The 21,649-nt window shown below is 44.5% G+C and overlaps 1 protein-coding gene across 6 annotated transcripts in view; it reads left to right on the top strand.

The window, feature by feature from the left end:
* LOC146809007 (sialic acid-binding Ig-like lectin 13) overlaps nucleotides 1–21,649 on the top strand; it is a 395,766-nt gene that overhangs the window by 43,192 nt on the left and 330,925 nt on the right. For 3 of the 6 annotated variants that reach the window (XM_085615792.1, XM_085615795.1, XM_085615793.1), the window contains exon 2: nucleotides 11,453–11,561. The exons of the other annotated variants lie outside the window; for them this stretch is intronic. The gene's annotated coding sequence lies outside the window, so the exon portion shown is untranslated. The remainder of the gene's footprint in view (nucleotides 1–11,452; nucleotides 11,562–21,649) is intronic. 6 annotated transcript variants of the gene reach the window in all.

The following is a 21,649-nucleotide window of genomic DNA, read 5'->3' as shown; positions in this document are numbered from 1 at the left end:
ACCTCCAAGTAACAGTCGGATCAGCATAGAGCACACATGCATGCATCCATCCTGGTGCACACAGGTACAAAGAAACAAAAAGCACTAACACTGCCATGTCATTAAAGTAAGAGAAGCACACAAAAGGTGATGGGAGGCTGCCTGCAATAAGCCTAACTGTTGGCAATAGCCCATGAGTCGGATTTCTACAGGCCAGAATTGAATTGGAATTGAAAGGGAAGGAGACTTCCTGCAGCCACACACTCCAGGACAGACAGTCATGAACCATGCAGTGATACACACTGTCACACTTTACAGTGCAGCTCGATGTACCACAAGCACCCCACCTGTACCTGCAGTACAACTATTATGTTAACACATCACATTTTAGTCCAAAGCTTTTCAAATGTTCTATATGGAGATGGTTTTTGTTTTGGTAGCTGAAGAGTTGGCTTTCCAACTACCCAGTCTCGGGACACGTGTTTACAGTGTGGAGCCAACCTATTTAGGTTTAAAGGGGCTTTTCATCAGAGCTCCTCTTTCAAGGCCTTTTCTCACTGTGTTCTCAGTCTTCCTCCTCCAAGTTCCTACTTTAAATTATTTCTCAACAAGAGCCTGTGCTAGCAGGCGTGTTTTTTTTGCTCCTTCTCTCCATCACTCCAAATGAAAGAGGCCCAGGTTTACACTTGGTGTGACAGATACTGGGGCAGATTTACAAGCCCCTTGCGACACTTTTGCGCCGCTGTTGTGTCACTTTTGTGACGCATCAGCGGCGTAAACATTGCGGCCAATTTACATTGTGATGCATCTAGGGAGATGCGCCACATTGTAAAGCCCTTCGTCACATTACCTGTGTCAGGTATAATGTATGCAGGGTGGGCGTTCCCATGCAGGAAAGCCTCGTAGAAGTGATGCAGTGAAGTCTACAAGATTCTAGGATGCCACTGCGTTAAAACCTTATGTCTGCTTGAAGCAGGTGTAAGGAGTGACACAGTAATGAGTATAGGCCTATGCATGCATTGCTGGAGTTGCATCGTGCTTGCGACACAACTCAAGCAATGCGTGACTTTTGGGCCAACAGATGCATCTGAATTTTGGACGCATCTGTCAATCCTTGCGCCATTGTGTACCGTATTGTAAATATGGCGCATCCATGGTGGCGCAAGGGTATTGCAGGCTGGCATGGAGAAACTGACGCATCTCTACAGATGCGTCAGTTTCTTGTAAATCTGCCCCACTGGGTGTACAGCCAGGAACTGCCCCCACACGCCCTATCAATCGCACAAAGTGCCAGTGAAACTTTCTATTTTTGTAATACAACAACTATGTCTGGAAGCTCTGGGATGGGAGCAGGATCAGGGTGCGCTGGTACTGGCTAAGTGTGCCAGAGGGGGAGATGGCTCCCATCACCTTCCCCTACCGGCTGACTCGCCCTCCTATCCCTGGCTGAGATGCCGGTCAGAATGCCAGTCCTCAGGAATGACTGGTGCAGGGTCTGGTATGAGGGGTGCCAGGCTGTGGCCTCATTCAACTACTGTCAGATTTGCAACACTTGGAACCTCGGCATAGAAATGCACATTAGAATGATTAGGGGACAATAAGTGGCTATTTGGTAAAACAAGTCCAACTTCAATGAGAAAAAGTAATACAACAAGTTTACTCAACAAAACAACATTAAACTGTAACAAAAGAAAGCACCAATAAACGTCAGCAAGGTCCTTGGGTGGCAGGCACTTGTGACGTCAAATCCTTTCTTATGGTAAAGACACATTTTGCTTACTGACAGGCAGCCTCTCTACTGACAGCAATGGCTAAATGGTTCAATGGTCTAAGTACTGTAAGGTTTTGTGATGGTTGAAGCTTCTTCATGCTGACGAGTCCATCTGACTAACACTCCCCAACATTTGGGTCTAGTGGCCTTCCCACACCACAGTGTCAATGGATTGATGCAGGAGAAAAAGCAACCAGAGGAGAATGATATAGTTGCATTTAAATGCACATTATTGCAAGTCTGTCACTGATCATTGTAATAATTGGATTGAGTAGGATCTTGTAGGGGTTAAAATACGATTGGGGAAATGTTGTAAGTAATACACCAGGACATGCGCACCTTCATTTGCATTTGAAAGAAATGTTAACTACTTTAACCACACTTATGTCACCATAATCAAGAGCAGAAACCACACAGGAGAGGAGACTGCTGCTGCTGGATAAGAGAACAGATGGTCCCATTGTTTGAGACAAGGAAGTTGCTCAGTCCTGCTTCTGCTTTTTTAGGTCTGCTACAGACACCTTTCACTGACTGCCACAAGAGCTCATGCCATCGTTTCCTAAAAGAAGGGACCCTCATCTGGCAGTTTGGGATGGACTGTTACCACGAAGAGCAGGGTCCGTACTGACTTTCATTAGGTGGCCCCTGAATAGATTTTCACGGTGGGTGAAAAACGATGGACTGGAATGTGGCCATGAGCTGAGATTAAATCAATGCTTCCATCCAATACCCTGTTGTTTGTTATCTGTGTGAAGCGCTTGGCAATTCACAAATGTTTATATTGTACCATTGAGTTTCCATTAAGGATTTGGTGATGGGGAATAAAGAAGCTTTTACAGCACACAGTGAAAACATCTCGGCTCTCTCTGCGCATGCTCTAATGCTGTCACCTCTCTCTCCTCCTCTCCCACGGAGCTCTGCTGCATCATCCTTTTCCGTGCAGAATGCCCGGCTTCAGTGGCACAATGTGGTTGCTGGAGACACAAAAGTAGTGATCCTCTTATGGTAGTTTACTTTCTATAAGAGGAAAGACACTTTGGCATCCTGGGGAACCACATTCAGCACACCAGGGGCTGTATTATGCATAGTGCCCCGGGCAATATGTTTTTATACAGAATGGCTGCAATACTTGTGCTGCCGCTTTTGTCACATTTTATGTTCTCGGTTTGCTTTGTGTCCAAGGCAGGCTACTAAGGCTACTAAGGCACTGATTCAGGCTGCAGCCTGAGTCAGACCGGCGTATAGGCAGGGCCACCGGAATTATGCGGCAGGAGAGGGACAAATTATGAAGCAGGGTTAAGTAAATTATGCTGCAAGAAAAGACAAATTATGCAGCGTGATGCAGCAAATTTGTAAGAGTATTACTTCATTATTTTGTACTTTTTACACTTGTTAACACTGTCTGGGCGTTGGGTGCACCTCATTAGTACCAGTTTAATACCCAAAAGAGACTACTTCATATAACAGTAAACAACAGAAAGCTGACCAGTCGACCTTTACAGAAGGCCTTCCACTTCGCAGTAACATGTGCCGCTGCGGTTTTAGTAACTTTTGAACCGTTTGAGCTAGAAACAATTTTTCTCTGAAAATCTACAGATTATGCAGCAGATGATAGACTATGTGGCAAATGTGTAAATTTGTAATTATGCAAAAATCGCAATGGCTGCACAGATGCTTAATTCCACTGCCCCTGCATATAGGGCAATCGGACAGTGTCTGAAGGGCTGGCCTCAAAGATCAGAGTATGGGCTGTTTCCTTGATTGTCTGTGGGCATGTTTTATTGTTTGATGGGCCAAATTTATGCTGTTAGAAATTGGGATTCTGGTTGGAAAAAGTATTCACCCTGTCCAAGCAGGAACCACAACCCTAGTCAGAATCAGTCAGTAACTACTATTTAATTAACCTGTATTCACCATCGGGTAGCTTGGCAGAGAGCAGTTAGGCTTAATTTAAGAGACAATGTGTAAAGTATTTGTGCAACACGTCAAACAGTAAAACATTGAAAACACCACAAATAGGCTTCACATCAGTTTAGAAAAATAGCTTACATTTTTATGAGTAAAACAAGTCCAAAACGACAAAAATTCAATAGGTAGAAGTCAAGATTTGAATTTGAATTTGAATTTAAATTATTCTATATCGCTTAAAAATAGATAGTTCAAACCGGGGCTATCTGGTCGTGCTTGACCATGTCAAATCAAAAACTTTGGGCCGACTGCGATGGAGTGTGGGTCGGCCTTGGCCTGCTAAACTGTACCTCGGATATGTTGAGGGCGATGCGGTGAGCAAAGGAGACGATGCGTCGTTGTTGATCTCGCAGATATAGGTGATGCGTTGTTACTGAGCAGCGCACCATCACAGATGCGTTGACAGTCAAGGTGTGATGTACACCAGAGCGGTGCATCATCGTCGAACCGCTGGGCTGTAGGCGATGTGAGCAGTACGAAGTGATGCATCAGCGATGAGCCGTGCAAAGTCAGGTAGGAGTCGGAAACAGGGGATGATGCTTTGCTCAGACGGCGATGAGGAGTCGACGGTTCGTGCAGCAGCTGCGATGTGTCAGCGTAAAGGGGAAAGTATTGGTTCTGATTGGCGCAACGTCATTGAGGCATGGATTTTCTTTGTTGCAGGACTTTACACTCACGTCCAAGGGCCCAGGACTGGATTGGGACCACATGGCAGAGCAGGACTCACAGCAGACAGATTCCAGGTGCTGGTTGAAGAAAGATGCCTTTGATATCCCTGAGACTTCAGAAAACAGGAGACAAGCCAACAGGCCCTTGACGATACTTTGGTTCTGGGATGTGGAGATGTAGGTCCGGGCCTTCTCACTCCCAGGCAAGAGGTAGCAGGCCAACATGGCAAAGCAGTTTAGCAAAGTGACAGTGCCTCCAGCAGCGGAGCAGTCCTTCTTCCTGCTAGAATGTCCTCAATTCTTTGTTCTGAGTTGGTGGTGGCAGACGTCCAGTACTTATACCCAGTTGGGCCTTTGAAGGTGGAGACTTCAAGGAGATGCATTTGAAGTGCACAGGTCCGTTTCTTTTCATGCCCTGGCTCACTACAGAGGGTGTATGTGCAACCCTTTGTGTGGGGACAGGACACAATCCTTTTAGGTGAAGGTGGCAGTCACCTCCCATCCTGCCCAGGATGACCTATCAGGATGCAGGTTGCAGATTGCCTCTCACTTACACCTGCCCTTCCTTTGTGTGTGGCTGTCTAGAGGGAATGCATAAAGCCAGATGTCACCCACCTCAGACGTGTATTCCAAGGACAGGCAGATGGCGCCAAATGGTTACAGTAAGTAAATACTAACTTTTTAAAAGTGGCATTTTCAGATTTACAAGTTAAAAGCCAGCTTCACCATAGGTTGTGTTTTTAAAATGTGATTCCATAGACACAACATTTGGAGGTCCCATCTGGTCCCAATTGGAAACTACACTTATAAAATGTAATAAGGCAATCCCAATTTCAGCCCCTGGGAGAGCCAGGCCTTGCAGTAGTGAAAAATGAATTTAAGATTATTTCACTAGTAAGACATGTAAAACTTAAAAGTACATGCCATACATTTTAAATACAGTGCACCCTGCCCATGGGATGCCCAGGGCCTACATTATGGGTGACCTATATGTAGTAAAAGGGACAGATTGGGACTGTCAAGAAGGGTTACTTGCCAGGTCGCCATGACAGTTTAAAACTGCACACCCAGGCTCTGCATTGGCAGGCCTGAGACCTGTTTAAAAGGCTACCTAAGAGGTTGGCACAATTAATGCTTAGGGTCCACTAGTAGCATTTAATTTACAGGCCCTGTGCATAGGTAGTGCACTGTACTAAGGACTTACAGGTAAATTAAATATTATAATTCTGGATAAACCAATGTTACCATGTTTTAAGTAAAGAGAACATGCACATTAGCACTTGATAGCAGTGGTAAAGTGCCCAGATACCGAAAACCCGCAAAACGTCATATCAGGAGGTCTGATACAAAAAAGGTCAGGGGAATCTATACCAAGGAAGCCTGGTCCAACAAATGCGGTCTACCATACCTTGCAAAACACTTGTACTGCTTGTCTCTATGCATTTAAAAATGCCTTGATTAGCAAATGTGGGAGATTTTTAATTTGGCACCCAGGCCTATTTTCTGCCTCTATCCAACCCTGTTTGTACTTTACAGGTGGGGTGGTAACTCTGCAGCCATAAACACCGGTATCCTGTAGTCACACCCCGGCAGTACCATGCATTTATCAGTTAATTCCCACAGAATGTAAAATAACTGTATGGACCTGATTGTACCAGGTGGAATGCCACATGATATTTTCTTTTCCATTGGGATTAACACTCACATATCCTCCTACCGTCGATTGCAATTGTAGGCACGGACTGCAAGTATCTTGGGAAGAGATTGGTGGACAGATATGCCCAGATTCTCCCTGTGATCATCCACCCGGAACAAACCAGCTTTGTCCCCGGTCGTAGTACATCTCACAACATCAGACACATCTTCCACGTGTAGGACAGGGCCCCCAAACAGTTCCCCCATGCAGCCTGCCTCATCTTAGATCTTGAAAAAGCATTTGATACGTCCTCTTGGGACTACCTCATCCAGATACTATCCCACATGTGGGTGGGCAACTGCCTCCTAGAATACACAAAACTACTTTCCACGGAACCCATGTCCGCCTGGGATGGCTTATCTCATTGCCATTCTTACTGGGATGGGGGACCAGACAAGGCTGCTCTCAGTCCCCCTTGCTCTTTGCGAATGCAGTTGAACCCCTCATAATCTGCCTTCGCAAGGAAGGACAAAATTGGGGAATAACCCTAGATGATGGGACACACGCTGTGTCCTTATACGCGGATGATTTTCTTCTCTACCTTTACGACATTTGCTCCAATCCTGCACTCATACATGCCATCCTGGATGCATTTGTGTGCACTGGGGGTCTGGACTAAAACTTGCTTATACCCGCTGCACACCGGCACCTCCCCACAAGAGGTTGAACTCGGAGTCATCCCCCAAAGTTGGCTGAGTGCTACGGTCCGCTATCTTGGAGTACACCTTTATCACTCACAAGCTGTCCTCTTTGATCATGACGGCAACCTGAAAAAAGCCCTATCCTAGCTGTGGCCAAGAATGCGGTTCTGGAAACATCTTCTGTTGGCCATAATAGGAAGAATAGCATTGTCGAAAATGGTGATCCTGCCGTATCTCCTATTCTAATTTACCCACCTCCCCATCGTCATCTCCATTCCTTCTTTTAAGAATAGATACCCTCCTGAGGGAGCTCATATGCGGTGACAAATGCCACCGGGTTGCGTTGAAAAAGCTGCATCTACCTGTAGGCACGTGCGGCCTAGAAGCTCCTTCTTTTGAAGCATACTACTTTGTGGCCCAGCTACAGTTGGAATCGCGTTGGCTAGCTGGATGGATCCTGAATAAAACACACCAGGTGACAGGCCCACTCAAATCAACCATGATCAGGGGCCTCTTACTCCCCAAAAGCATGCCCTCATCCCCATGGTCTCTACAGATGGCGAAAGCACGGCAATGCATGGCCAGGGTTATTTTCCTTATGCGTCATGTTCCTCCCTATGCCCCAGCATTGACTCTACAAGGCCCTCCACAAACCTCAGCTCTTACTCCACTACGGACCTGGCTGTTGGCATGAGCGGTCATTAGACATTATTGGTGAACTCTTTGATGATTACCAGTTGATCAACGAATCTCAGACTATGATATGCTACCTGACCAATTTCTCACATTTAGACATTTAGACAACTACGCAGCTCCTGCCAGACCCCATGGCCCACATAAAACAAGGAGCCTCAAGCCCATAGTGTTCTGCAAGTGATACTTCACATGGGGGAAGAGTGTGGATTCATAAAGCGATCCAGGAATGCTCTGGGCTCCCACTGACAGTGCTGCATGACAAATGGGAAGATGACATCGGGAGAGCATTTCACAATAAGGAGTGAGAGCAGGCCTTGGAATTCCCTCAATGTGTCTCTCACAACGCTAAATTTAAAAACATTACATTTTCAATCCTCCATCGGGCCTACTTAACCCTGAAAGAGCTCAATCGCTACTTCCCAAATGCGTGCTTGCGATGCCAATCGATAACAGCCAGTCTGCAACACATGCTATGGTCGTGTCCGGACCTTTCCACATATTGGCTTTCAGTACACACGGTATTGCAGGAATTCACAGAACTCACCAATATAATGTTATGTTATGTTATGTTATAACTAATTTGCATAGCGCACATACACCAGGTTGGTTTCGTGGCGCTGCTTGGGAAGGTGAAAGATGGAAATTGATTCTCGCTCACTTTCGGTCCCAAGAGTACCTTGGATATATATAACATCTATCTTCGGGGAACGAAGGGGAAAAAGTCAAGCGAGTTGGAAATCCTAACTACACTTATAGAATCTAAAACGTGTAGCAGGGACCTGATCGTAGCCGGGTACTTCAATGTTACCTTCGAACCCCTTCTAGATAGTGACTCTGAATGGGGCCTTGACCCCGATGAGGATCTACGCTGGGGTATTCCAGTCCTCTCGCTACCTCCCATCAAACGGTGGTCTACGGTAGCAACACAGGTCAACGCACTTTGCCTAGAAATCGGTCTTCGGGCATTGAATGGAAGAGTTAAAGGGGACAAGTTGGGAGCATCCACCTTTGACAACGGCCGTTCAGCTAGTAGGATCGATTATGTCCTGTGTTGTTTGAGGTTGTGGTCCCTTCCCATTGACATGGGGGTGGTGCGAAGACTGGAGAGTGACCACAACCCCATTTCGTTTCTCACAGTTGGTGGGGCAAATCCTGTTCATTGTCAAAGGAACCAATTTTGGTCCCCCCAGCATGTGTGCCAACCAATGACCTGCGAAGGTTAAAATGGGCATCAGTAAAGTCCAATGACTCAGTAATAGTACACATCAATACTAATCTCTCTGCAATTAATGCAAACCTAGAGGATATTTTGCAAAACCGAGATCAAAATATGCAAGTAACCAGATTACATGAGTCTTTTTTTGAGGGATTACGTCCCTTCTTTTTCAAGCAAATAAGGCAGGGTACCAAGCCATCGCTCAAGCAACCAAGGTGGTACGACAAACAATGTAAAAGTGCAAGACGCACCTTGGCTAAAGCCCTATCCAGTGGGAACACACCACTTATTCAATTAGCAAGATCTGCCTATAGGAAAAGCATCGCCCAAGCCAAAATAAAATGGGACGAATTGTTTTGGCAGGACCTGAAGGAGGCCAGTCATTCCCGGGATGCTAGACTGTTTTGGAACGTACTGAAGTGGGGTAGAGGAGGTTTATCGGAAAACCCTTCAAATCATGTCTCACAAGAGGATTGGTTGGGCTATTTTAAACCCCAATATGCGCGAGACCCCCACTACACAATTCCGGGCATAATGTCTTATGTTTTCTATTCGTCCGGGCCTTTCACCCCCAAAGATGCTCTAGCTGCACTGTCCTGCGTTGCTGCAGGACGGGCCCCTGGATTGGACGGTGTTCCTTCTGATCTCTTTCTAGAGAATAAAGCTCCATGGAGCAAGTATATCACCCTTATAGCGAACGCCGTGGCTGAAGGCGCTCCAGTACCTAAATCCTGGGGGGGCGCTGTCATATTTCCAATCTACAAAAAGGGCGATAAAAGCCTCCCTGGGAATTACAGACCCATCAGCCTAATTGACACAATCCAAAAAGTCATTGGGAGGATGGTTCTGAATGAGGTATTTATTTGGATTGAAGCAAATGAGATTCTCTCTAGCCTCCAGGCGGGCTTCCGCAAATCCATCAGCACCATTGACCAGGTGTTTCGCTTTAAGCAATTGCTATGGAAGGTAGTCGAACTGGGCAAAGGTAGTCTCTATGTCACTTTTGTGGACTTAAGAGCTGCCTTTGACCTCGTCCCCCGTGAACAGCTGTGGAAGGTTCTAGAAAAGCTGGGTCTATCCCTGGAACTCTTGACTCTAATAAGAAGATTGCACGAGTCCAATTTTGCAAAAATACAATGGGGCGGTCTGGGGGAATCAACCACCGAGTTCCCCGTTGAGCGGGGTGTGCGTCAAGGATGTGCAATGGCCCCAACACTTTTTTCCTTGTATATTAATGGAATAGTGGACCATATGCTCCAGGTCAACACTGATGCTCCAAAATTGGCAGGTGCACCCATACCAATATTAATGTTTGCCGACGACACTCTTATAGTGTCTAAAACCCCGAGCGGCATGCAGAGGGCACTGTCAATTTTCGAAATTTTTTGTAAAGACTACGGATTGGAGGTCAATGTGGCAAAGACAAAGCTTATGACCTTTAACCCACATACAAGCTATAGAGTCGGTAAGCTTATGATGAACGGCCAAATTCTTGAGGAGGTAACTAACTTTACATATTTAGGCATTCAAATGTCCCACAACAATCGGTGGAATAGGCATTTAGAAATGTCAACACTGAAACTTACCCAGATTTCGGGAACGCTGGTTAAAGAGTTTAAAAAATCTCTTACCAAACCTGTTAAACCAGTGTTACAAGTCTATGAGGCAAAGGCCCTAAACTCAGTCCTGTATGGAGCTGAGCTCTGGGGCTTTGAAACATTAACGTCCCTCACTGCAGTTGAAAATAAATTTTTTCGCTCCATTATAGGCTTGCCACAAAGTACGCCAATGGTCCCACTGCGTTACGACCTAGGCAGGAAGGCCATCAAAGACTTGGCCATTCTCCGCCCAGTTTTATACTGGAGGAGAATATGGACCACCCCGGAGCTTCGATCTTACGCAGTGGGTATCATGGACGTAATTCAGGCTGATAAGTTTCACAAAATCAAGTGGTTAAGGAACCTTCGAGAATCCTTAAAAGCTTTGGGGCTGGAAAACTTATGGAATGATCCAGTTGCCGCTGAATTTCCTGTAAAAAAGCTTTTGAAAAACTTTATTGGGATAAGGTATATCACAGGGTGTGGGCAGCTTCCACTTCCCCCACGATGACTAGCCGTTTCTTAGAGGCAAAGGTTATACCTTTTTTGGAACCTTTTTGGGATTTGATAACATCACCAAAGGACAGGAAACTCTATTTTCAACTTAGAGTAGGTTCCCTCCCACTAAGGGCCTTAACTTGTGGGTGGTTTGGTGGTAACACATGTACCTGCCCTGCTTGTGGAGCCAAAAAAGAAACCACTGGCCATTTCCTGTTTGTGTGCCCTGTATATGCCGCTCCCAGACGTCACTGGCTCTACCCTCTATGCAAATTGCTGGGTACTAGGAGCTCTGTTGTAGCTATTAGAATTCTGCACACGAGCACCTCACCAGTTCACTCAATAGGCTTAGCTAAATACTTGGGGTGGGCGTGGTCACTTAGATTAAAAACTCTTCGTTGCATAGAGAATGTATCTGGGCAGGTTTAAAGCTTTCTAATCTATTGCTGTCATTCTCGCTATAATTATTCTTTTTATAACCCACGTGTATTGCACATCATTTGTCTGTTTCAATGTTTAATCCTTTCTTACTAAAAAATTTTTTTAATCTATTTATTGGAATGTTTTTATGGAAATTAGTGATTGTGATTTTTCTATATTAGTGATTTTGCTGTGTCTTGTATGAATTATTTTTAATTCGAATAAAGACTTATGATGATTGATTGATTCTCGTGATTACTCAAATGCCTGTCTGAAGAGCCACGTTTTTTGTCGTTTGCAGAAGGTCATGAGGTCTGTGCAAGAACTGATCTCTAGGGGCATGGAATTCCAGTATCTTGGGCCCAATATGGAGAACCTGGATCCTCCGAATCGTTTCTGTCTGAAGGAAGGTATTGTCTACAGGTGTAGGTGGGCGGATCTTAGATTGCGGGTTGGATTATATCTATTGATCATACTGTTAATGAATTTGGGGTTTCTGCTATTCAGGGATTTAAAGATGATACATCCCATCTTGAAGGCGCATCTCTGTGATATGGGGAGCCAGTGTAGTTTTTTTAAAAAGGGAAGAGACATGTTGGCGATTGCTTTCCTGCTGAATCAATCTGGCCACTCGGTTCTGTATCAGTTGGAGACGGCGGGTAAGGTATGCCGGAATGCCGTAGTATAGGGAGTTGGCATAGTCAATATGTGAGATCACCATGGCGAGGACTGCCTGTAGTTTTGCTTCCTGAGTAAGGAGCCTGCTGATTTTCATTATTTTCTTTAGTTGAAAGAAGCAGGTGGAAATGACAGATCCAATCTGGGATTTCATGGTGAGGTCACTATTGACCACAACTCCCAGGGTTTTGGCATGATTGGATGGGGTCGGGGGTTGTCCCAGTTCTTTGGGCCAGAACTGGGAGCTCAAGGGGTTAAGTGAACCTCCCGTAAGGATCAATTCTGTTTTATCCGGGTTCAATTTCAGTTGGTTACTGTTCATCCAGTCACGGATGAACAGCATTGTCGACTGGCATTCGTGAGTGGAGGCCAGGGAGTTTTTGATGGGGAATACTAATTGGAAATCATCCGCATAGTTAAAAGTTTGAATATTCCTTTCTTTTAATGCGTGGATCAGGGGAGAAGGTAAAGGCTAAATAAGTGAGGTGAAAGTGAGGATCCCTGAGGGACTCCACAGGTAGTTTTGATCATGGGGGTCGTGAAACCACCAAACTGGCCTGACTGAGATCGGTTTGTAAGGAATGATCTAGTCCATACAAGGGCTGATCCCTCAATGCCCGCATCTCTGACACGGTCGTTCAGGATGTTGTGGTCGACCGTGTCAAAGGCGGCCGAGAGATCCAATAGCACCAAGGCTTGAGGAAGGCCTTTGTCCGCCTTTTCACTCAGAGTATCCAATACTGATAGAATCACTGATTCTGTGGAGTGGGCTGGGCGGAAACCTGATTGGTGTGCATCCAGGTATTCCGATTGCTCCAGAAAGGCGGATAGGCTTTTAGCTACATGGGCTTCGAGCAATTTAGCTAAGTAAGGGAGCATTGAGATCGGTCTTTAGTTAATTAAGATTTTTGGGTCAGCTCCTGGCTTTTTTAGCAGGGTGGTGATTATGGCCTCTTTAAAAGACTCCGGTGCCTGACCCTGGAGCAATGACTCATTTAAGAGGGTCACGGCTGGACTTGGGCAGTCAGTAAATGCTTCCTTTAAGATCCAAAGGGGATAGCAGTCCCTTGGAGATCCAGATTTGACTTTAGCTAGAAGTTCTGTGAATGTTTCTTGGCTTATTAATGGGAATTGTTCCAGCTTTTGTAGGTTCTTAGGTTTCGTTGAACATGCCGGGCTCGGACAGCTGGGGATACTATTTTTAATGATATTCATTTTTTTCAATGAAAAAATTATTTAAGGAATCACATAGGGATTGAGATGGGATGGGGTTCACTATTACTCTATCCGGGTTGGATAGTTTGTTAATGATTGAGAAAATGTCTTTGGAGCGGTTTGTGGAGTTGATGATTTTGGACGAGAAGTATTTGGCCTTGGTAGGCATTATAGCCTTTTTATAAGTGCCACGTACTTCTAGGTAAGTACTTTTGTCGTCAGGTGAATATTTATTTCTCCACTTCCTCTCTGCTTGGCGTAAGTCAAGTTTCAATTTCTTTAACTCAGGGGAAAACCATCTTTGGGCTTCGTGGCGACGAGCGTTGCGTAATTTCTTGAGGGGGGCATGTTTATTGCTGGCTGTTGTCAGCCAGTCCGAAAGGTCTTTCTCGCTTTGATCAATAGATGGCTGGCCAGTGGGAATAGTGTTGGTCAGAGACTCTAGAAATAGCTCTTTATTGATAGTATTCCAGCTCCTGCGTGATCCAGGATCGTGATGTCTTGTTTTAGAGTGGATAGGGATATTTATAGTAAATTTAATAAAATGGTGGTCGGACCATATGCACAGAGTGACTTCTAGATTGGTAACAGACAGATTGCTGGACCATACCTGATCTAATATGTGCACTTTGATATGTGTCGCAGTGGGGATAAGCTGACTTAGGTTAAGCCCTGCGAATAGGTCTGTTAATTCAATTGAATGAGGTCCCCCTGCTGGGTCGTTGGCCTAGTAGTTGAAGTCACCGACCATCAGTATTTTGGCATGATTAGTTACAAGTTGTGACATTTGTTCGCTCAGGGATTTTGGAAACTGTGGCATGTTCTGTGGTGGTCTGTAGAGTAGTACGCAGACCAGGGGAGTGAGGTCAAATTCAAATTTAAGTACATGGTTGTCTGTTTGAGGTATGTCTAGGGGGTGAGTGCCGTAAATTTAAGGTTTTGATGCACTATGGCTGCTTCTCCCCCTCCCTTTTTCCCCTGTGGGCGGTTTGCTTGAATGATATAAAACTCGTCAGATAGTGCTGCTAAAATGTCAGGGGCGGAGTCCTGTGTTAGCCAGGTCTCAGTTAATAATAGAATGTCTGGTTTCTCTGACATCAGCAGATTAAGTATATCGAGTTGGTGTTTGGGCAGGGAGCGGGTGCTAAATGATTGAGAGATCCTTTTCCTCATTCATAGCCAGGGGGTCAGTATGTTCCAGAGTGACCGAGTGATGGTTAAGTTCGGGGAAGGAAGATCTAAGTTTCCAGATCCCATTTCTGCTTAATCTGGCTCGTGTGAGGTTGTTGACTACTAGCTCATGGGAATGAAGTTTTTTTAACTCAGCCGCAGAGTAAGTTGTGATTCGGGCATAATGACTTGCCCCTGCCGGCCGCAGATGGGCGCAGATGGGCTTGCCTTTGGCGTGCGGTTGGCACGCCCGCTGCGCGCGTCTGCTGCGCTCCCGCGCTCCTACCGGCATTACTAGCCGTAGTCAGCCTTGGCTCCTCCCCCCTCTTCCCTGATTGCCGCTCTGCAGTGGTGTGTCTACCAGGAAGTGAGTTGGGCCAACAATGTGGAAGTTTGAGCGTGGCGATTCAATTCAATTGTGACAGTTTTTAAAAGAACAGAAGTTCAAATGGTGCTCAAAACAAACAATATTTTATTTTTAAAAAGCAAGAAACAGCGCGCGTGGCAATTTTCAGGCAGCGGCACCTTTTTCCAAGTGATCGCACCGGCGCTGCTACCGGCTTTATTAGCCGTAGTCAGCCTTGGCTCCTCCCCCCCTTCCCTGATTGGCGCTCTGCGGTGGTGTGTCTACCAGGAAGTGAGTCGGGCCAACAATGTGGAAGTTTGAGCGTGGCGATTCAATTCAATCGTGACAGTTTTTAAAAGAACAGAAGTTCAAATGGTGCTCAAAGCAAACAATATTTCAATTTTAAAAAGCAAGAAACAGCGTGCGTGGCAATTTTCAGGCAGCGGCACCTTTTTCCAAGTGATCGCACCTGCGCTGCTACCGGCTTTATTAGCCGTAGTCAGCCTTGGCTCCTCCCCCCTTCCCTGATTGGCGCTCTGCGGTGGCGTGTCTACCAGGAAGTGAGTCGGGCCAACAATGTGGAAGTTTGAGCGTGGCGATTCAATTCAATTGTGACAGTTTTTAAAAGAACAGAAGTTCAAATGGTGCTCAAAACAAACAATATTTCAATTTTAAAAAGCAAGCAACAGCGTGCGCGGGAATTTCCAGGCAGCGGCACCTTTTTCCAAGTGATCGCTCCCGCTCTGCTACCGGCTTTAGTAGCCGTAGTCAGCCTTGGCTCCTCCCCCCTCTTCCCTGATTGGCGCTCTGCGGTGGCGTGTTTACCAGGAAGTGAGTCGGTCCAACAATGTGGAAGTTTGAGCGTGACGATTCAATTCAATTGTGACAGTTTTTAAAAGAACAGAATCTCAAATGGTGCTCAAAACAAACAATATTTCAATTTTAAAAAGCAAGCAACAGGATGCACGGTAATTTTCAGGCAGCGGCACCTTTTTCCAAGCATATGGGATGAAAGAGAGAGCACCCAGCAGATCAAATGGAGGTGTGAGGCACAATTTAAACCATCACTGAACCTTCCATGATATCCTGATGGGTCAAAATGATGCCATGTTTTGCAACTTAATGTCCTGCATGTCCTCCAGGATAGCAGCAGCTAAGCACACTGAACTGCTGTGTGAAAATCTTTCTCTCAAGACTCTTCTCTTAACTCAGAGTGGTTTTGATGTATGTTGTGTGTCTTCTGAATATGTGCCCCCATTGCATTTCATCTATTCAAGTATTAATGTGTATATTCCTCATTTATAAATGTGTGCGTCATTTAGTATAAGAAAAACAGGCTTAGCATATAATGTTTGCTTTCTGTTGATAGCGCATCAAAATAGCATATATATTATGTATCAGTGTGACTTATATTATGTAATAGATTGTAATGAATGTACAATGGAATTTGCCTGTTATTTTAAGCATTTTATATAATAACTCATGCGAGCTAGCCTTTTCATATTAACCAAAAAAGGGTATTTAAGTATGATACAGACACATCTTCAAGGAGAGACCTCTCAAGCTTTCCGTGGGAGCTTCATTGTGTACTGCAAACACCTGAGATGCAGGGTGTGGGCTCACAGAACCATTTTTCCCAGCTTGAGAATACGAATACCACAATAGAGACAGTTTTGATGCTAAGAATTTTAGCTAGGGACCAGCTCAGAAGGGGGCTTTGGCCTTGACTTGGTTTCATTATTCAGTGCTTTGATTCAAGGAACACAAGCAAATGGGTTGCAATTCTTCTTAATATATTTTTATTAACTTATTTTATTGCCATTATCATGTTTATTTTCATATTTACAGCTATTCATATAATCTGCACTAGATTAGGAAATTCATTTTAATGAAGCCTTTAAAGAATTACTCAGTGTGTCGATCCACTGAAAAAGAGGCTTCAAAGCTCGCTAACTGTATAAATAATCCTGAAGTCTCCCAGAACCTATTGCTACCCTATGTGCACTATGTTTATTTAATCTGTGGGAGGTTTGTGGTTTCAGCCCCCCTGAATTCAATGCTCGGATTGGAAAGTGGTTTAAGCCTGCACTTTCTATAACTGGGTTGTATTTGCTGGTAACCCTGTAAAAACATATCAGCTCAGGTCTTTAGATATGTCCCTGGCATGACGTTCTCCTCCATCATAAACCACCCATGTTTTGGGACAGTTGCCCAAAGAACACAAGTCAATCTCACTTGACGTCAAACTTGTTCTGTTTGTTTTCAGCGGCAGCCTAGCCTACAGGAGAAAGTCTACAGAAGACCCATTAAATGTACAGACCTCTTTTAAGAATGAGGAAAGGTTTGTCAAAAAGGACCATGTATTTAGAAGTCCTCCTGGATTTTCGGAGGCATTAACTAGTCAAGAAATTGCACTACCTCCCTGTGGAACAGTGAATTTTTGCTTGAACTGGATGTCCCTGCTACTCAGTCATCTCTTTTGGTTTTGCTGGAAACTTGTGTATGGTAACCATTACCTCATTGCCTTAGTTTGCCTTGAACTGTCAGTGCTCCAGATGCCTTTTCTTACTCTGAGGAGCTCTGCACTCTGCTCCTATTAACCTTTTTTAGAAGCCTATCAATGCATATGCATTAACATAACATAAAGGTATTAGTCTGAATCCCTCTTCCCAAGGGTGTAGATACCATTGCTGAGTTGGGGAGGGTGATGGCAAATTATGTAAAATAGGACTATTGAGAATTTTAGACGTCAAGGTACCAGGCAGGCTACAGTGGCCACCTCACTCCATGTCATTAGAGATACTGTATACAGTCTGAAACTTTTTACCTACAAACCATTGTCATCAGATCTGGTACTCTAAATCTTTTTATGAAACCACAGCTTGTCTCTGTTAGTTCCGAGAGGAAGTGCGGGAATCTGACTTACTGAGTTCTGCCTGTGACAAATGAGCATATCTAGTCAAGGGCCTTTCCACAGATGCCGGTGTTGTGTAGTCTGGTGGCTTATGTGCGTTGGGAGACAGTGTTGAAGGCCACTTAGAGGCCCAGGAGGATGAGTGCTGCCATTTGGCCCTGGTCGAGGAGGGAGCGGATTTCTTCGGTCGCAGCGAGTAGGGCAGTCTTGGTGCTGTGGTTGCTGCAGAATCTGGATTTGGAGGTGTCTAGGACGTTGTTGGCTTCAATGAAGTTTGCTAGCTCAGTGTTGACGGCCTTTTGAATGACTTTGGCTGCGAATGGAAGCAGGGAGACGGGCCTGAAGTTCTTGAGATCTGTCGGGTCTGCAGAGGGTTTCTTCTGGTTTGACTTGGGTGTGTTTCCAGTCGTCGGGATAGGCATAATTAGGTGAAGTTAGTTGAAATGTGCTGCCTCATAGCGTATATGTAACCACTATTCATTGGTTAAAAACATGGTAGAATGTAATGACTAATATACAGAGAGTTGCTCATTTTGAATGCCATTGGGGTCAATAGTATAAATTTAGCGATTAACATGGTGGCACAACGTCTTACATGTCTGCTTCTCCTGCTTACATTGTTGTCTTCTTAGGAGGTTCACTGATGTTTCAGCCGGCTGCACTACTGACGATTTGTTTACTTACTAACATGTATACCTGCCTCATTTTTATTTCTTTGTTTTTCCTGCTTACAACGCTGTTCTTTATGAATACTATTAGTACGTCCTACTTTTTACTTCCCCAGGATGGTAAATTCATCTTTTGTAAAGATAATTTTGCCTGTAAAGACAAGCATGGCCAATATGAGGGCATTTAACTTGTCAGCCTATCACAGTAATGTCGAACTGCCTGTATATAGATATGTATTTATTTGTTTATGTAATTATTTTGCATTTATGTATTTAGCAAAATAATTGTAACTATTTCAAAATTCCCTTTATTGAGATGGCCACCTATGGCTGTTGATTACACCAATCTATATGAAAATATTAGATTTCTTAATTTGTCCTTGACCCTGCCCCCTTTAAATGGTATAGTTGAACATTCAGGCCCTGGATACATTTTTCATTTATCTCGTCAAAGTCTTTTTCACTCTCAAACATAATTTATGCCCTCTCGGTGAGCCCCGAGTAACTAGTCGAGTCTAGTGACACGTAGCTGAGACGTGTTCGTGCGAGGTAAAATTGAAGAAGACATGCGCCCGGCTCTTCGTCCATCACAAACAGAAGAACCAGGGGCGGCTGGTGGATTTTGAAAGTGGTGAGGTGAAAAATTGTATCGTAGTATAACGAGCGAGCGAAGCGAGCGAGCCCAAACTGCAAATGGACGGTGCAGGGGGGTTTTCCCCCTGCATGAAAATGTTTTAAAAAATTGATTCAAATGGTGGTTTTACACCACATATTTACTGCAAATTGTTGCAAACAGGGGCTCCAAATATAGCATTTTAAAGCACAAGTGAGAAGAAAACATTAGAAACATATACAAAAAATGTGCCCAATCCTCTAACTGGTCTGCTTGCAAAATGACCCCCAAGCCAAGTACACACAGCCAATGGAAACAGGTGCTCTAAGTGTTTTCTACCTATAACACATCTCTGCCTCTTTACTGTATTGGTTGATGAAGTCATCAAGGCTCACACCATTGGTAACACCGTACATTGCAAATACTTAAAAAATTAGATGGCGAAAGAGATCCATCCCAGGATTGCGGTTCATCCTTGATTTTTTTAAGATTAGCTGGATCTAACCACCCCTGATGGCCTTGCGCAATGTTGCTTTGATTAGGTGGAATTGCAGCTCCTCTCTAGTGACTGACTGCCACACTTACTACCCGCACACTGGGAGCCGATGACACCCTGTGGTATTTTCATGATCTCCACAGAAACACTGCAAATCCTGTATCAGCACAGCCACTTTCCAGTTAAGTTGAGTGGACGACAGGTCATGTGTGCATGTGAAAATATGTGTGTGTGAGAAAGCATGCCTGTATTTGTGCATGTGAGTGTGTCTGTGTGAACCCATAGCTATGGGTAGAATGATTGTTGGAGCCGTGGCACACGGAGGCATAATAATTGCCACATCATAGTGTAGTAGTTCAGAACTTACTGACTTGGGCAACCCAGCCCTTACACCATCCAGCATGCTGACTGGCGGAGGACTGAGGCAATTTATGCAGGGCAGGGGGCCAGCACAGGGATGGTACGAGCAAGGCCTGGAGCTTTGAGAGCTTGGTCCCTTAATTTCCCTCGTGTCTTTTTTCACAACATTCACACTCGTATGTACAGCCAATTTCCGATTACCAGACAACCCCTGTGCAGAAAATTAATTTAATTATGCACCTTTCTACTATTTTTCTAATCGTAATAGTTATAGTACAGAAGTCGTCATGTACTTTCTTTGAAAAACAGTTTGTAACAATTTGGTGCCTCGAATACTGATCGTAGCAGTTTTCAGATTCGCAGCTTCTAGATAAAACTCTCTAGATAGAAACATACTGGTCTCCATGATTTCTTGAATAAAAGTTGTATCTCTCAACACCGATTTTTGGCTCATCCATAAAACTGCTAGCAAAGTATTTTTCACAGCTGCTATACAAATATTCCACCTACACAATTCCTCTCTTGTAAAAATTAGCTCAGATAAGTATTAAGAATTACATAGTATGGCCAATTGTCATGCTGGAACTTTTGTCTTTCTATCCGTTACTGCAAGAAAACTTCAAATACCCAGTCATTCCTTCAATTTCATACTTGATGTCCAGGACATTGTAGAAAATACGTGGATTATTGTACACCCTTCCTGGATGCCATATTTTAAACTGTACCTGTTCTATCCTGCTAAACACGTAAATTGCCATCAATATATAAATATTAAAAATGTTGCACTAAAAAGTTGTTGATATTTATAAGTTAATATTGCCAACAAATTCAAAACCAAAAATAAAACCCGTTAGTCTGCACCTTGCACTGTGCCACTCAAGTTATGGTCATATTTCCACTGGTAAAATAATCCTCTGTAACCTGTAGATCACCCACAGACTTCTGCAGCAGGTGCATCAACCCTCAGTTACTCCCTGGAAAGTGGATCGTGCGAGATGCAGGTCACACAGACCTCTACGGTAGGGCCGCTGTCCCGCCACGCTATCCTTCTGAAACCGGAGTCCGTCAGATCCCACCCACTTTACTGGCAGGTTGCAAATACCATTCCCAGCATGAGAGCTCGATTGTTAATTTTCCCTGATGCTGAGATGTGTGTGCACAATACTTGCACGTCACAAGTCCACATCCAATCATTTCCAGCAATACAGCTCAGCGGGTGAATGCACCGGTGCAGAGATTTGTGTGCTGCCTACTGTTCAAAGGTGTGGATTCATGTGGAAATGTAGCCTGTACCTTCTTTTCATTTCATTTGCTATGGATCAATCAACAGCAGTGCTTAATTTAAACCAGTGGTTTCCAATGCTCAGCACCGGCACTTAATCATCAACATTGGTGCTTTTCATGAGCACCAGTAAGGACACATTCATTTATTAGTTTAATCATTTATTAGTCAAGTGATTTGCCAAGTCATGGTACTACTACCTAACAGTTGAGTACTCCCACTACATCTACATCACTTACCTTTATATACACATTTAAGATTACAGGGTATGATTGTACAGTGCTCAGGCCCATTTTCTGATCTCAGCTCTAGTCCGGACCACACAGGTGAAACCAAAACCACCTGCAACCCTGAGAGATGGTTCCCAATCCTTGATGCTTAGGCACGATGAGATTACGTGATTTTGTAAAAACTAAATCAATCCCTTGGCTCCGCTGACCAGGACCAGTCACTGTTGTTCAAGCCCATCTTTTGAGGATATGTATCCCGGACAGGCTGGTCGATTTGCAGTCTTACTTGGCACCGTGCTGCAAACTTCCACTCAACCTCCGCCGCATCACTTGACTCCTTTCTAAAACAATATTATGTCACTCCATTAGCTCTGCGAGTCTGGGTTCCCACGCTAGAAGCGCTTTTCACTGTAAAGTTGGGTTCTAAGAAGCATTTATTAGACACAGACTGGCGAAACACTGGCTCCCAGTGTCCAGTCAGAATATGGCACTGACTGACAGTTTGGTACAGAATGGCTCAAGTGTG

Source organism: Triturus cristatus, chromosome 7 (assembly GCF_964204655.1).
Source record: "Triturus cristatus chromosome 7, aTriCri1.1, whole genome shotgun sequence".
Lineage (NCBI taxonomy): Eukaryota > Metazoa > Chordata > Amphibia > Caudata > Salamandridae > Triturus > Triturus cristatus.
This window is presented reverse-complemented; position numbering and strand designations above follow the sequence as displayed.